The following is a 14,646-nucleotide window of genomic DNA, read 5'->3' on the forward strand; positions in this document are numbered from 1 at the left end:
TTGTTTCAGCCTTGCAGTAGTCTTTGGACTTCTCATCGTCTATTTTTTAAGTTTGGCTGATTAGATCTCCTGTGAGATCCAACGTAAAAGCAAGCAGGATCTTCGTTCGCGGCTTTTGCAGTTCTTCAATTTTTATAGTACTAGAGTGGTTATTTTTTGTTACATGATCCGGCAAAGATATAATTTCTTTTAGCTTCCAAGGTGATGTCCGTAGCCGTCTTAATTTTAAATACTGATGTGTCATCTGCATTCACGAGTTGGCTCACAGGAGCCTCTTTCTTGCGTTTTTCTTTGCTATAGAAAATACACAGAAGTTAATATTTTGAATTAGCTTCCAATCTATCTTGGAAACAACAATCCACACTCTCCCAAAAAAATTTCTTTACCAGTGTTTATGCACTGCCACTGAGCTACAGGAGACTCATGAGAGCTAAGGCCATTAAAGTAAGTTCATGGGACAAACATCCTGCATACGCAGACGTTCTCAGTCTCGTCACGCGACACACCCCGGAGGAGTGCGTCACCTGAAGAGCGAAAGAACGTCTGCATAAGAGGCTATATCCAATGGAAGACAAACTGTGATGGTATCCAGCAGGTTTCAAACCTGGTGATTGAATAACAAAGCGGAGAGATTTGAAGAAGTTAATATTAAAAAAAATGAAAAATATGTAATTTAACCGTCAACGACACAGGCATAATTGGAAAAAATCTGAATTCTCCTGACAGGACAGTAGTAGGTTATGAGTGGAATTAGCCGGGTTAGTGTCGAGGTAAGGTCGAGGTGTCGAGGTAAATCATTGATATGCATAAGTGTCGAGGTAATGACGTCACCTATTGTTATAACCTAGAAAAAAAATGCCTTCCTGCATACTAATTAAGTGTCTTCCTGCATAATATTAAGTGTCGAGGTTTACTAATGAGCGTCACTCTTGCACAAAGGGAACAATAGACATGCCCACGCTTGCCCGCTCTATACCCACCCTGATTGGATAGTCAAGACTCTATTGTTAGAGTTAATAAAAACAGCGCAAAATTTGAAAGCGTTATCATTCAACTAGAGTAAAGATTATTTTATCGCTGCTATATTTCGCAAGGATGGTTCCAAACGTTCAAGTCGAATCGACCCCTAAACCTCTGTCGACAAAAGATAAAGCGAGTTCCTTACCCGGTCAGTTCTGCCCGTTTCATCCCCGCTCAACGTTAGAATTGGTAGAAAAAGCGCAAGGATTTAGCTATGTTTACTGTCCCGAGAAAATGTGCTTTATGTTTGCCCCTGCTTCAGAATGGAAAGAGTACATAGAGCGTATCGCACATCATACACACTCTGATGTGAAAAGGTATGCAGCTCAGTTGGTCTGTGATTGTTCTAACAAGCTAGCATTGAGAAAAAGTAAACAACCGTGGAGCCAGGATCGCATGTTTCTGACGTGCCACAAAAAAGAGTGTAACTTTTTCATGTGGATAGACCAACCAATATCGCATGCTATCAAGGAGCGGCTCTCATATTCACCTCAGCCACGGTTCACGAGATTTCATCCTTATAGAGAGATAAAGGAGATGTTTGAAAATCATCGCCAAGAGGTTAAACAGAAAGGACTTATTCAGCGCCAGCGCCATGCACGCAAATATGACGAAGGATTTTTAATGTGTGACAACGGATTCAACAGTCTAGGAAGTCCTAAAATATTTCACGGTCTTAGATACAGAAAATGGATGGACGAAGTATGGGAATCTTACAAGTTTTATGTCCAAAAAATGAAAGAAGACTCTCGAGACGACCCAGATCCTTCACTTTGTTTAGATAAAGACGATTTGCTGCGTCAGGCGTATTTCAAGTACGCAAGTGATGACGGCCATCATCCCGAAAGTTTCCGAGTGTTGAAGGTTTTATATGAAAGACATATTGAAGGCAAACACGTACCTTTTGAAGGTTATGTCATCAGCCCCGAAGAACATGAAGAGATAGAAAGAGATAAACAGTTATCTTCTTATTCTAGAGCTTTTGCAAGAGATTTACGCAGATCAAAATGTATTGCTATGCTTAACAATATAAGGAACCAAGATCTTCCTGTTTGTTCTAATTAAATATATTGCATTACCGTCTGTGTGGACATAGAGCTGTCTTGAGATCCTTTGAAAGATTTTTAAAGGTTTTGATTGAAATAAAGTTTTATTCATCTTTACACCGCGTTAGTCACTAATTATGTTTAACAAATGTTTGACTCGAGCTCTAAAATTTGCATGTGAATTATCTCGTGTGTCTTTTGTTTGAGAAACAATAAGTCATATCCAACTTTGTAGTCCCAGAGTCAGTGTCGATAACAATACCCGAACCGGCTACACGCAATCTATTTTATGCGAAATCTTCATCGACTTCGATTCTCAGACCGTCAGTTCCTTAACAACATGGCTAGCAAGTTTACTGTTGGAACCGCAAACACCCTCGAAAAAGTGTAGAATGGTGATATTGAAATAGAATATCGGAAACTATTAGCGACCTGTTTCAAAACCATGAACGGAACAAGGGAATTATCACAGAGAGCTTATAAGACAATTAAAACTTAGCGACGCGCGACATCCACGCGTGTGTCTGAGAAAATAAAGACACATGACTAGAAATGGCCCGTTTGTCTCTTTTTGTCCCTTTTGGCGTGGTTTTGGCCTTTCAGGCCTGGTTATGACCTTTCAGGCCTGTGTTTGGCCTGGTTATGGCCTATCTGGTCTTCTTTTAATTATGAAGGAGAACACTTAGTAACCCCGCCTTCATCAATTTTTTATAAAAGAGACGCGTTACTTTCTGAAGTTTAGTTTCCTGTCAGAAGGCGTGCGGTTCAAACCAAAGATGACGAGCACAAACTATACCTTATACCTGCAACAAGGTGCTGGAAATGATGAAGACAATGAAGAAAGCGATTTCTCCCAAGAAAGCGATTTCTCCCAAGAAAGCGAAGTTTCTAGTCAAGGAACGGAGTCTTCCCAAGAAGAAGAAACAGAAAACTTAGAGCCGTGGTCACGCATTCTTGATGAAGCCGAGAACCGCCACAAGACCCAGCTTAACGCTTTGATCAATCAATACCAAGAAAACGGGGATTCAGAAGATGTGGCTCGTAGTAAAGCCGTAAACGCTCTCGTTCCTGTTTACAGAAAAGAGCTGAGAAAAGTGCTCTTAGAGAATCTACAATGGATGCGTGCAATGAAAAAAGATCCCACCTTCAAAAAAGTGATGGAAACTCAAAAAGAGCTTAAAGACACAGAAGGATTTGATTGGTTGGAATCGACGGAACTTGCTATCGATAAGCGAAAATTCTTACTCAATCGATTGTACGAAAAGTAGCCCATTCCACAAAACCTACTATGACTGTTATGGATTTTTTTTTATTTCCTGGATCTTTGTATTGTTGCATTTCAATAAAACTGTAAACAACCAACTTTAAGTGTGTTGATTGATGACTTGAAAATAATAACAATAATCGGTAAACTTGTACAAAAATTTAAAAAAATCTGAAATTTGAAATACAAATTACTAAAGCAAGATCAAAACTTTTTAATTAAACACTGTTATTTGTGATGACACTTTTAAATAAAGATGATGATTCCAAAGTTGAGAGCTGTTGCGAAACTAGCGACGCGCGACACCCACGCGTGTGTCTGAGAAAAATAATAATAATAATAATAATAATAATAATAATAATAATAATAATAATAATAATAAAAACATATAGCTACAAATGGCCCGTTTGTCTCCTTTTGTCCCTTTTGGCGTTGTTTTGGCCTTTCAGGCCTGGTTATGGCCTTTCTGGTCTGTGTTTGGCCCTTCTGACACTCTATATAACCTGACTATTTGCGAAAAAGATGTCACTTGTGTTCAGTCACCAAACTGTCAACATGGTTTACAAGAGAGTTTGCAGAAACTGTCCGATTCCATCGTGCGGGGCTAAATACCTTGTCAGATTAGCTAACCATCTCACGGATGTTCATCAGTTAGAGCACACACAGCGAAGACAGTATTTACAAGAAGCGAAACTGCTACCTAAAGTTAAAGTAGTAGTTTACGAAAGTGAAGCGGATAATTCCGGAAAAAATCACTATCACAATCCAGTACAGACACAAGAAACGGTGTACGAACTGTCAAGACAGCGGAGAAATGAGGCCTCTTTTAAAGCAAAAACTAAAAGACCGACTACAAAGAACAAGGCAAACCGCAAGAAACAAAGAAAGTGGAACTCTTGGCTTAGAGGCGATAGGAAAATTGTGTAGACACGGAAGGAATATTTATTATTCCTCGAAATAAAACGAAAAACAAAAAACGGATTTGATATAGTTAGTCAAATGATTCATTTTCATTCCTTTTCCTTTCAAATCGCTGTGTATTTGACTCTTTTTGTCATTGTTTTTTAATAAAGTTTTTAAAACGGTATCTCTTGTCTGGTTCTATTGCTAACAATTATAAGTCGCGTGTTTCCATTGATCCTTGTTAAGTTATATGAAATTGATTATAAACTAATGCGTCAAGATACTCCCTTGGGGTTTTTCCAGCAGATCTGAACTAATTTTTATGCAACTTTAGGTTCGTGAACCCGCATAATTAACTGACTAACGGTGCGTGAAACGCTGAGACTTAATAGTTTTTTTTTCATTTCCTCGAGATAGATAGGAGGAAAAAAAGCCACACATAGATAGGTTTAGGCGCATCAACGATTTATTAGGACTCAGAAAATGAACTTAACACTGATATACAATCAAATTGTTTTTCAAGAAAACTGTCAGCATGAGTATCACAAATCAAATAAACGCATCTGGTTTCCTCATCACTGCTCGATAACCCCGTTTTGTCTTTGCAGTTTTGGTCGTAAATTCGCTGAGAGCGTATTTGAAAGGGGTTCGCCTTTTGGAGCAATAGCGACTTGTTGTGGCTCTTCTTGTTTTCTGACAATGGTTTCAGGGCATTGTGCTTCAACTTGGCTGTCCATTTCCATACCACCGCAATCTTTCCATTTCAATCCACTGGGACCGTAGTAAATGGCATACAGAATGCGATCTTGCAGCTGTTTCGGTTGAACGATTTCACTGAATCCTTCGAGTTCCAACGAAGTAAGATCCTGATAAATGCTGGTCCAAGGGAACTTTGGCAGCTCGGTCACGTATGTTTCCCACGAATTTCCCAGCTTAAAGCCAAGCGCACTGCATACACTCTCGGCGGTTTTTAGGACGAGATTCAGATCAATGTTTTCGACCACATCATCTCGGAAATAAAACCAAGCATCTTCGCTATCAATCATCAGGCAGGAGTGCTGTCTTTGACTTGGGTGGTGAATAGCGCAACCGTTACAGCGATTTAGTTTTTCCACTGCACGAAAAAACGCCTTTGCGCACATCAAATGTGTGGTCAAAGACTGTCAAAGGCCGCCTTTGATTACCTTTGATTCGAATCACAGGTGACAAAGGCCGCATTTGATTCACGGTGGAGTCAAATTTGTTTCGAATCAAAGATATCATATATTTGATTCACCTTTGATGCGCGTCATAGGCAGAGTCAAAGTTGTTTGATTTAAATTTGACGCGCGTCAAAGGTAGGGTTAAAGTTGTTAATACATTTGAACTCACTTTTGATTCGAGTCAAAGGTATATGCAAAGGCGTCACATATTTGATGCGCATCCAGGGGCGCATCAAATGTGTTCTCAAAAATGTTATTATATTTGACCTCATCTTTGACACGGATCAAAAAAAGAGCAAATCCAATTTTTCGTGCAGTGTTCTTCTTGGATAAGTGCGTCAAACAACGCAGCGTAAGTGAGCTGGAACACATGACCAACAAGACTTGCTATCTTCTGCATTTGGATTTGTTCCACTTCGTCTACTGTCAGAAGAGGTTTAGGGGTCGATTCGACTTGAACGTTTGGAACCATCCTTGCGAAATATAGCAGCGATAAAATAATCTTTACTCTAGTTGAATGATAACGCTTTCAAATTTTGCGCTGTTTTTATTAACTCTAACAATAGAGTCTTGACTATCCAATCAGGGTGGGAATAGAGCGGGCAAGTCTGGGCATGTCTATTGTTTCCTTTGTATTAGAGTGACGCTCATTAGTAAACCTCGACACTTAATATTATGCAGGAAGACACTTAATTAGTATGGAGGAAGACAGTTATTAGTATGCAGGAACGCATTTTTTCCCTAGGTTATAACAATAGGTGACGTCATTACCTCGACACTTATGCATATCAATGATTTACCTCGACACCTCGACCTTACCTCGACACTAACCCGGCTAATTCCACTCATAACCTACTACTCAGGACATTTGATGTATTTGATATGATCCCTTTCAGAGTAGTGTGGATGCTCTATCACTGACCTACAGGAGACTCTTGGGAGCAAAGCCATTAAACTACAGTCGAACCTGTATATAACGGCCCTGTATTAAGCGGCCACCCTCTATTAAGCGGCCAGTTTTTAAAGTCCCGATTGTTTGCTCATACAAACACTGTATTTGTTACCTGTATTAGGCGGCCACCTCTATTAAGCGGCCGCGGCCACCCTGTAGCAGTCCTATGTTTGTCTTTCTTTGTTATTTTTACCTGTATTAAGCGGCCACCCTTGAATGGAAACTAAGCCATGTTATTTTATGCGGTATCTTATTGTGTTTAAAATGCGATCCAGCATCACTATATAGAAATAACATGTACAAAGCTACCGTAAGCTGATACTCGGCCGTTTAATATAGTTAACGCTTTTCAGATATCCGCAATGTGCTGAAGCACAGTACCATATCACAAACGCTAAAAAAGGGTTTGTTTTGAATATGCTTCACTCTTTAGCAACACATTCCTCTTTAATTAACTTGTTCTTCAGCCATGTGACATTGACCATTGAGCGTAACAACTATGAAATGACGGAATGAGATATTTTGTTGTGAACTGTAAGTCATAGAAATAGAGCACTGTATACCGTAGGAGAGTAGAGGACAATTTATTGTATAGTACTTTTACACAATGTTACATGGCACTGAACTTTGTTTAAAGTATTGATCACTTGAAAGAGTGTTGATTGTCCTATTGTTTCCTTGCATGAAGTGTTTTTGTATGATATGCCATTAAAATTGACATTAGACCACGCCCAGTGAGTATTTTTAGTGATCCTGTATTAAGCGGCCAGTTACTCAAGTCCCGAGGGTGGCCGTTATATACAGGTTCGACTGTACATTCATAACTATTATAAGATGGGTGTGAGGGGGGAGTTACTAGATATTTTCATTTGCCATGGTATGTCATATCGTTTTGGTGTGAAATGAGAAACTGTCTGTTTCCTTCCCCATGAAATGTAACTTGCCGTGATTGCCGCTTAAGAGTGGTTTCCAATATTATTACCTGGGAAGTGAGAATTAAGTATAGAAGGGTCCAGAACCACTAGCACTTTTCACTAAAAGTAAAACCATCAGTTTTCTCATGATAGTTAAGAACCTTTTTTAATGGCTATGGCATCACACTTCATGACAAATCTTAACCCTAAAAATGAATAACAAAGTTATGTTTAAGATTGATGAGGGTACTACTTACTCTTTGCCAGGTAAGTCTATGTCATCTGCCTGCCTGGTTCAAAAAACTTCAAAACAGTATCGCACGTGGTACCATCGCTTTGCCACCTTCAGCCAAACATACACCTCGCACTTCTCGTTTTTATCTCCTACCGGCCCAACCTGACCCTGGTCGACCCATAGTTTCTGCCTGCAGTTACCCTACAGAAAATATTTCAGCCTTTCTGGATCAGTGAAGTCCTGGCTCCTTCTGTCACAACTCTTTCCAACTATGCTAAGGACACCAACCATGCACTTCATCTATTTGACTCTTTTAGATTTTATACTACTGATCCTGGACATCGCTTTCTGTTCACCATGGACGTTCAGCCCCTGTACAAAGTTATTACTAACGACTGTGGACTGCAAGCATTGACCTATATCTTGGATGAGCGCGACATCAAAGAACCCTCCACGTGTACGCTTACAAGACTCGCTGAACTGATACTCACCTTGAACTCCTTCTCCTTTAACAACGAATACTATCATCAAATTGGTGGGGTTGCACTTGGGAAGCAAAATGGGGCCAAACTATGCCTACTTATTCGTTGGTTATGTGGAAAAGCAAATCCGTGACAATACACAGGCCTGACACCACAGTTACACAAGAGATACATAGACAACATTGTTGGAGCAGCGTCATGTAAAAGGGAGGAACTCGAAGCTTTTATTGACTTCATTTCAAACTTCCATCCAGCACTACAATTTACATCCACTATCACCGAAACAGAACTACCGTTTTTGGGCATTAACCTACACATGTCTGATGATAAGATTCAAACCTCCGTCTACTACAAGGAAACAGATACTCACAACTACCTCCATTTCTCTTCTCTTCTTGCCATCCTGGTCACTGCATACGTGCTAATGATTCTAAACGCCCGTTTCTCCGCCTGCGTCGACTCTGCTCCAAGGATGGTGACTTCCACATGAGATCTAGGAAGATGCTTAGATTCTTCTCACCACGTGGTTATCCTTGTACTTCCCTTGAAAACGATCTACGGAGGGTAGCAACTATTAACCGTCCTGATGCCATACGCTCGTCTGAGCAGAATGACGGAACCGTTGATAGAGTACCTCTGGTTCTCACATACCACCCGTTTAACACCCAAATCAAACGGTTTCTACTTCGGAACATCCACATTCTGTCAACCGATCAGGAAACGCGAGATATCTTCCCACAACTGTCTTTCGTGGCATACAAACGCGACCTCAACCTAAGAAACATGCTTCTACACTCTTATGACCACTCCTCCACTGAGCAGTATTGATCGCGTGCGTGTCAACGCCCCCGTTGCCATACTTGCCAGTACATCAGCCCTGACACCGAGACACGAGGCCCTCACTATTCTTTTTCTGTCCGTGGCCATTTCACCTGCCAGTCGAGTAATCTTGTGTACTGCATATCCTATAATCGATGCCCCACTATTCTTTACGTTGGTTAAACCGGGCGGAGCCTCAGGAGTTGTTTTAGAGAACACTTACGTAATATCCGCAACAACACTGCCGGGTGCCCCGTGGCCCAACATGTCAACTCCACGGGTCACAGTATTTCAGGTATCCGGGTGAGGGATATGCAGTTATGCTGCAATGAAACAAACCGCCAGCGCAAGCAGCGTAAAATGAGCCAGATGGACTTAACATAAATTTTTAGGTATATTTGAATTGTAACTTATAATGCATGTGTACTACTATTCATATGCGTGCGTGTGTCCGGTAGCGTATTTCAACAGTTTTCTCCACACTGAAGAAGGGTTATATACTCGAAACGACTATGTTTTCCTCACACTTAGGCGGTGCATAGATGACTGGATGGTTGATATTGATGTTTTTTTTTTAACAGTGGAGTTACGCTCTCGAGTGAAAACATAGTAGACGCGAAAGATAAGAATATATTATAGATTTTTATTCACTTAGTGGCATCTATTCTGGGAGAAAAAAAAAAGGAAGAAGAAGAAGAAGAAAATCCGCCCGAGTTTTCCAGGCGTGAGTCGAACCCAGCCATGAATTTACTGAATTCTAATTTGGCAAGTCCAAAGCGACAAAACGTTGAGACATGCCGGATGTTTTACAGAGCTGGATCAGTAAAATACTTCAGATGATAAATTATGGACGGCAAGACTGATCCTTACGGTAGTAAAAAAGACAAAAATTAACAAAAAAGTTGGATACAGTACTGAAACTGAAAAAATATATGTATACAATTATCGACCGTTATGACCTTCCGATCACTAGTTCACTTGCTCTACCACTAAGCTGCAGGAGACTCGTGGATGGATTTTGGAGGCCTGTCGTGCGTTTCTCAAGAAAACATGGCAGTTATGCACAGGTGGCGACCGGCGTCAGAAAGCTGGCAAAGGCCCGAGAAAGGTGATTGAAGGGATCGAGCAGCGCTGAGTCACAAAGGAGCAACCAACCTCCCCTTTAGCTCAGTGGTAGAGCATCCGAACTAGTAATCGAAAGGTCGTAAGACTCCTGGTAGCTGCTGATAGGAGCACTCGGATTTCCTTTTTCCGAGTTTGCCTTGCCATGCACTCACTGAAAAATACCTGACTCGTCCCCAGTCGCCTCTGTGACCGAAGGGATCGGGAGGGGTGAGTAGACTGAGAGACGGCTGGGTACGAGTCAGGAAAAAAAACTACATTCTCAACCTTGAAATGCGGGCTACAGGTGAGAATGAACAAGTTTTATACGCACGGTTAAGGTGACGTCCTCTGCACTCTTGAGGCCAGGGGTAGTCGTTCCAGATAAAATACACACAAACGCCCGAAAGCCAGGTGTTTTCAGTCTACGTCCTGGTGCATTGAGAGCAGACTCATAGAACATGGAGCGAGGGTAAAAAATGACTGATCCACTGAGGGTTGCTGGATTGGGGCTACTCCTCAAACCATCCGTGTGGTCTGAATCTTAATAGGGGAAGATTTTAAGGGTTGCATCTAAAATAGCCCGGGGGACCACAGAGTTTACTCCACACAGTGGTCTATACCAGGAGATACCACCCCAAAGGGGTTCCTTTTTACCATCCTAGTATTGAAAGGGTTTAGCAAATTTCAGAAATCAGTTAGCATTTCGCCGGAAGGGTCGCAAAACTAGACTGTGAACCGAAGGGGTGGCAAATAAATACACATACAAGAAAAAGGCAGCAAAAAAACTGAGCAGAAATTTCTGGTAGGATTACGCGGAGGCAAACTTAAGATAAGTGTGAATAGTTGTGCACTATATATCAAATAACATAGGAGGCATTCTTCTATCTTTGGCATATCTTTGAATACTGCTATTTCAATTAACGTTGTCGGATCAAAGTATAAAGCTATAAGACAAGACCTCAAGATTCTGCGGATTTTTTTGTGAACTGAATTAAGTTCATCAAAATCAGCTATGCCTCGCCTGTCCAGTGAAGATGTACGATGTTAGGATATCAAATGGATGACTGAGGTGGCAGCCTCCTTGAAGATGACTTTAAGCTTTGATCCGACAACGTTAATTGAAATAGCTGTATATGTAAAAGAAAGGGAAGCAACTTTTTTTCGTCTTTAATATGTTTATTAATGGAGTACCAGTTCAGTAAAGCGTTTGAATGAGAAAGGCGACGGTTGAGACGGGGGTTGAACCTCCAAACTGAGCGCAACGTCCTCGACCCTGTGAGACTTTATTGAGTACCTTCTCGCCGCCTTGTTTGCAGAAAATGGGCTCCTCGATTGGCGAAAAGGTTAAGGAATGAACGAAGAAGTAGATTATGATAGACAATGAAACTATACTATAGGCATGAAAACATCCTCACGGCAGAAAGAAAGCTTATCAGATCAGCAACAATCTGAAGTATTCAAAGACAAGAAACGCATTATAAACATAGAAGACACAGAAGATTTGGGATAACTCAGAAGAGCGGCCTTTTCCAGGTACACATAAAAAGAATCTACTGTATAGCTGGCCTAAACGATGGGCCCAGTTATCCCATAGGACACCCAGTGTCATTAGTCTTTCGGGAAAATTAGAACTGAAGGCTTCTTGCAAGTAAGTCTTCTCACCAAATTGTTGAGGCTCACCAGGAGCCCGGCTAATGGGCTCCTGCATTCACATAGTAATTTGTATAGCGGATTAGACTGTTACAGGGGTTTTCAATTGAGTGTAGTAAAAAAAAAAACCCAAGTAAACCAATCACCACCGCAGAGTGACATAAACAGCAAAATGAACCAATCAGAATTCGAAGCAAATGCATGCAACCATAAGTCTCAAGCGCGGGAAAATGCCTGCGACCAAAACAGGATTGGTTTTCTTTGTTAAAATATGATAAGCTGTGGATTGCAGTGTAATGAACGAATTGAATTTTTGAATTCTTCACAGAAGGTTGATGGTTCAAGCCTGATCTCTTCGTGCACTGTAAAAGTGAAGTAAAGTAAAGTATGTTTCAATTAATCTATTTTGAATCTGATCTAAAAGGAGGTAAAATGTTTGGATTTTAAAATATAGAAACTTTTTCAAAACTATTGTTTTTTTCGCAATCTTTTGTTGCCTTCCCCAGAGTTTTCGATTGAGCAAGCCAAGTAATTTATTTAATGTTAATACACGGGGAGTGCTTGCACAATCTCCCGAGCCAGAGGCTCATGATAAAGTGCTTGACAATGATCTGTGTCGTGTTTCTTTGGACAGGTCTGGATGCAAACTGTTGGTAAATCTATGGAAAAGTATTGAGGCTAACTCTGCGATTGGCTAACATCCTTAAAGCAGACGCGATTCTCTCTCAGACGGTTTGAGTTAAAGCGCTGTTATTTTTTTCAGTTGAGTAAAACTGATTTTGTAGAGGCGATCACTCCAAAACCAAGTACACAGCTGCTTTGTTGCCGATAACATACGACAACTTGCAAATCCGGGTATGAGTGTCCTGAACGGGAGGGGGAGGGGGAAGGGGTAAAAATCCCATTTCCTAATCCCAACCACTTTCCTAATATTCCAGCTTCCGGCCCAACTTTTGCTCCAGTCCCTATTCCCAGAGCTTTAAATCTCATTTTTTCCAGGGAAGAGGAGGTTAAACCCTATTTCCATTTTACCCCTTCTCTGGATCCGCATTTATTATTCTCAACTGTTTTCAATACGAAGGTAAACTATATATAAAATTTAATATTGCACCTGCACGTTCTTAAAATCTTGACCTTTCTCAGGCTCAACGCGCGTGCCGGACAAAAAGGGTTTTTTTTAAACGTAAAGTAGAACACGTAGGCGAGAATACATTTGGCACAATAATGGCACAGATCCAAGAATGCGGTTTATTTCCTAGACACGACAAATCTGATAAGAAATACAGTTGAGGATCGATACTGCCAACTGCCAGAGCTTCAATCTTGGAGGTTGGATGACGCTTGAAAGGGAGAGGAGTGCCTGAAGTGAAAATGTTTCAGCAGTCCTAGCCATTTTTGTGTAATTGCGCTTTAAAGGACGTTCCTAGATGCGCCACTGATATGAAGGGATAGACAGTTTGAGAATTTAATACTAATTAATCTGTTATCACAGATAAGGAACTGCAGTAAGACGAGAGATACCAGAATCCTCGCTTGTCGAGGTGAAACTAGCGTGATTTTGCTTGAGCCATGGCCAAATGGATCTTATGCGTGGGATCATGCTATATCACCTAAAATGCTATTCAATATACCCGATTTTAAGAGATAGCGAATTTGAATTTTCATTTTCGAATAATAATAATAATAATAATAATAATAATAATAATAATAATAATAATAATAATAATAATAATAATAATAATAATAATAATAATAATAATAATAATAATAATAATAATAATAATAATAATAACAAAAAACCCCTGATGACGCACGTCAAAAATTTTCACCGGATTTCTAGACGCACGCAGGCCTTGGCACGCAAGGTCACGCAAAAAAGAATATGCGCTAAAAAAGCGTTCAACTTTTCCCGTAATTATCCGTTAGAGAAAAGAGACAGTATTGACCGAGATGAAACGTGTTTTTCAAACGTTCCATCCATAAGGTATACCGGCCTTGTTGTTAAGAAGTCAGTATTGCCTTCATTAAGAGCGATAATGAACAATAGTATCGTTGTCTTATCGGTATGTTTCATGAGACATTTTTCTCAAGGAGGGACTGAACTGCAATAAATTCAATCGGTATGAAAGTAAGCAAACGGTAGATTTGTGAGCCTTGAAAAAAAGCGCTGAGCCACTCACGATGTATAAAGTAGGGAAACACTTCCAAATTAAAAGTCTTAAAGGTTTGACTTTCATTGTTTGGGAAACAATTGATTGTTTATTATGGTTCAGTGATTTAAAGAACATTAGTGCATGCAAGGTTCAAAGTACAAAATTCGTCAAATTTTTGAAAATTATAAAAAAAACTAAACAAACATTAGCACACGAAATTACAGACGACGCTTTCCATCCATATAAAATCACTTACTAAATGTTCAAGTATTTTATGCGTCCTTGGAGGGTTTCAAGCCTCACGCGAGGCTCGTAGCGACAATTCCGTGGCCTCGCGTCAACAACACCAATACCTACGTAACCTTCGCATAAAACAATGCCTACTTCCGCAGATCATGACAACATACTGAAACCGAAAGTTAGAACTAAACTTTGACAGCACTTTTCTCATGAATTAAATACTGATTCATTACCTGCTGACACAGCGGTAATTGCAAAATTATTTTTGTGAAATAACATATAGGTTCAAGGGGAAAGCGAGTTTCATTTATATTGCTTAAGACATTATGCAATGTAGATGAACAATGGGTGAAGATGGTATTGTATTCAATTACACATTTGATTCCTGTTTGTTTTTACTGAACGCTACGGAACTGTGCAGAAACATGTTTATAGCAAGGAGAACCTTCGTGTGAATTGCTAGGTGCAATTTTTTTTTTTTGAGGGTTTCAAAGTTCATTTGCTGAAGTAGGCTTTTTACTGCATTGCATGTCATAGCAACTAATAAGGCAACAGGGAAAATTTTTTTTGCAATAAAAATAGTAACGCAAGCGGATTGGCCAATCGGACAAAAAATCCGTGACGTCATGATATTTGCACATGTTAGTTGATGCGATAAAAGG

This window comes from Pavona decussata, unplaced genomic scaffold, assembly GCF_977016875.1.
Source record: "Pavona decussata unplaced genomic scaffold, jaPavDecu1.1 SCAFFOLD_39, whole genome shotgun sequence".
Taxonomy (NCBI): Eukaryota; Metazoa; Cnidaria; class Anthozoa; order Scleractinia; family Agariciidae; genus Pavona; species Pavona decussata.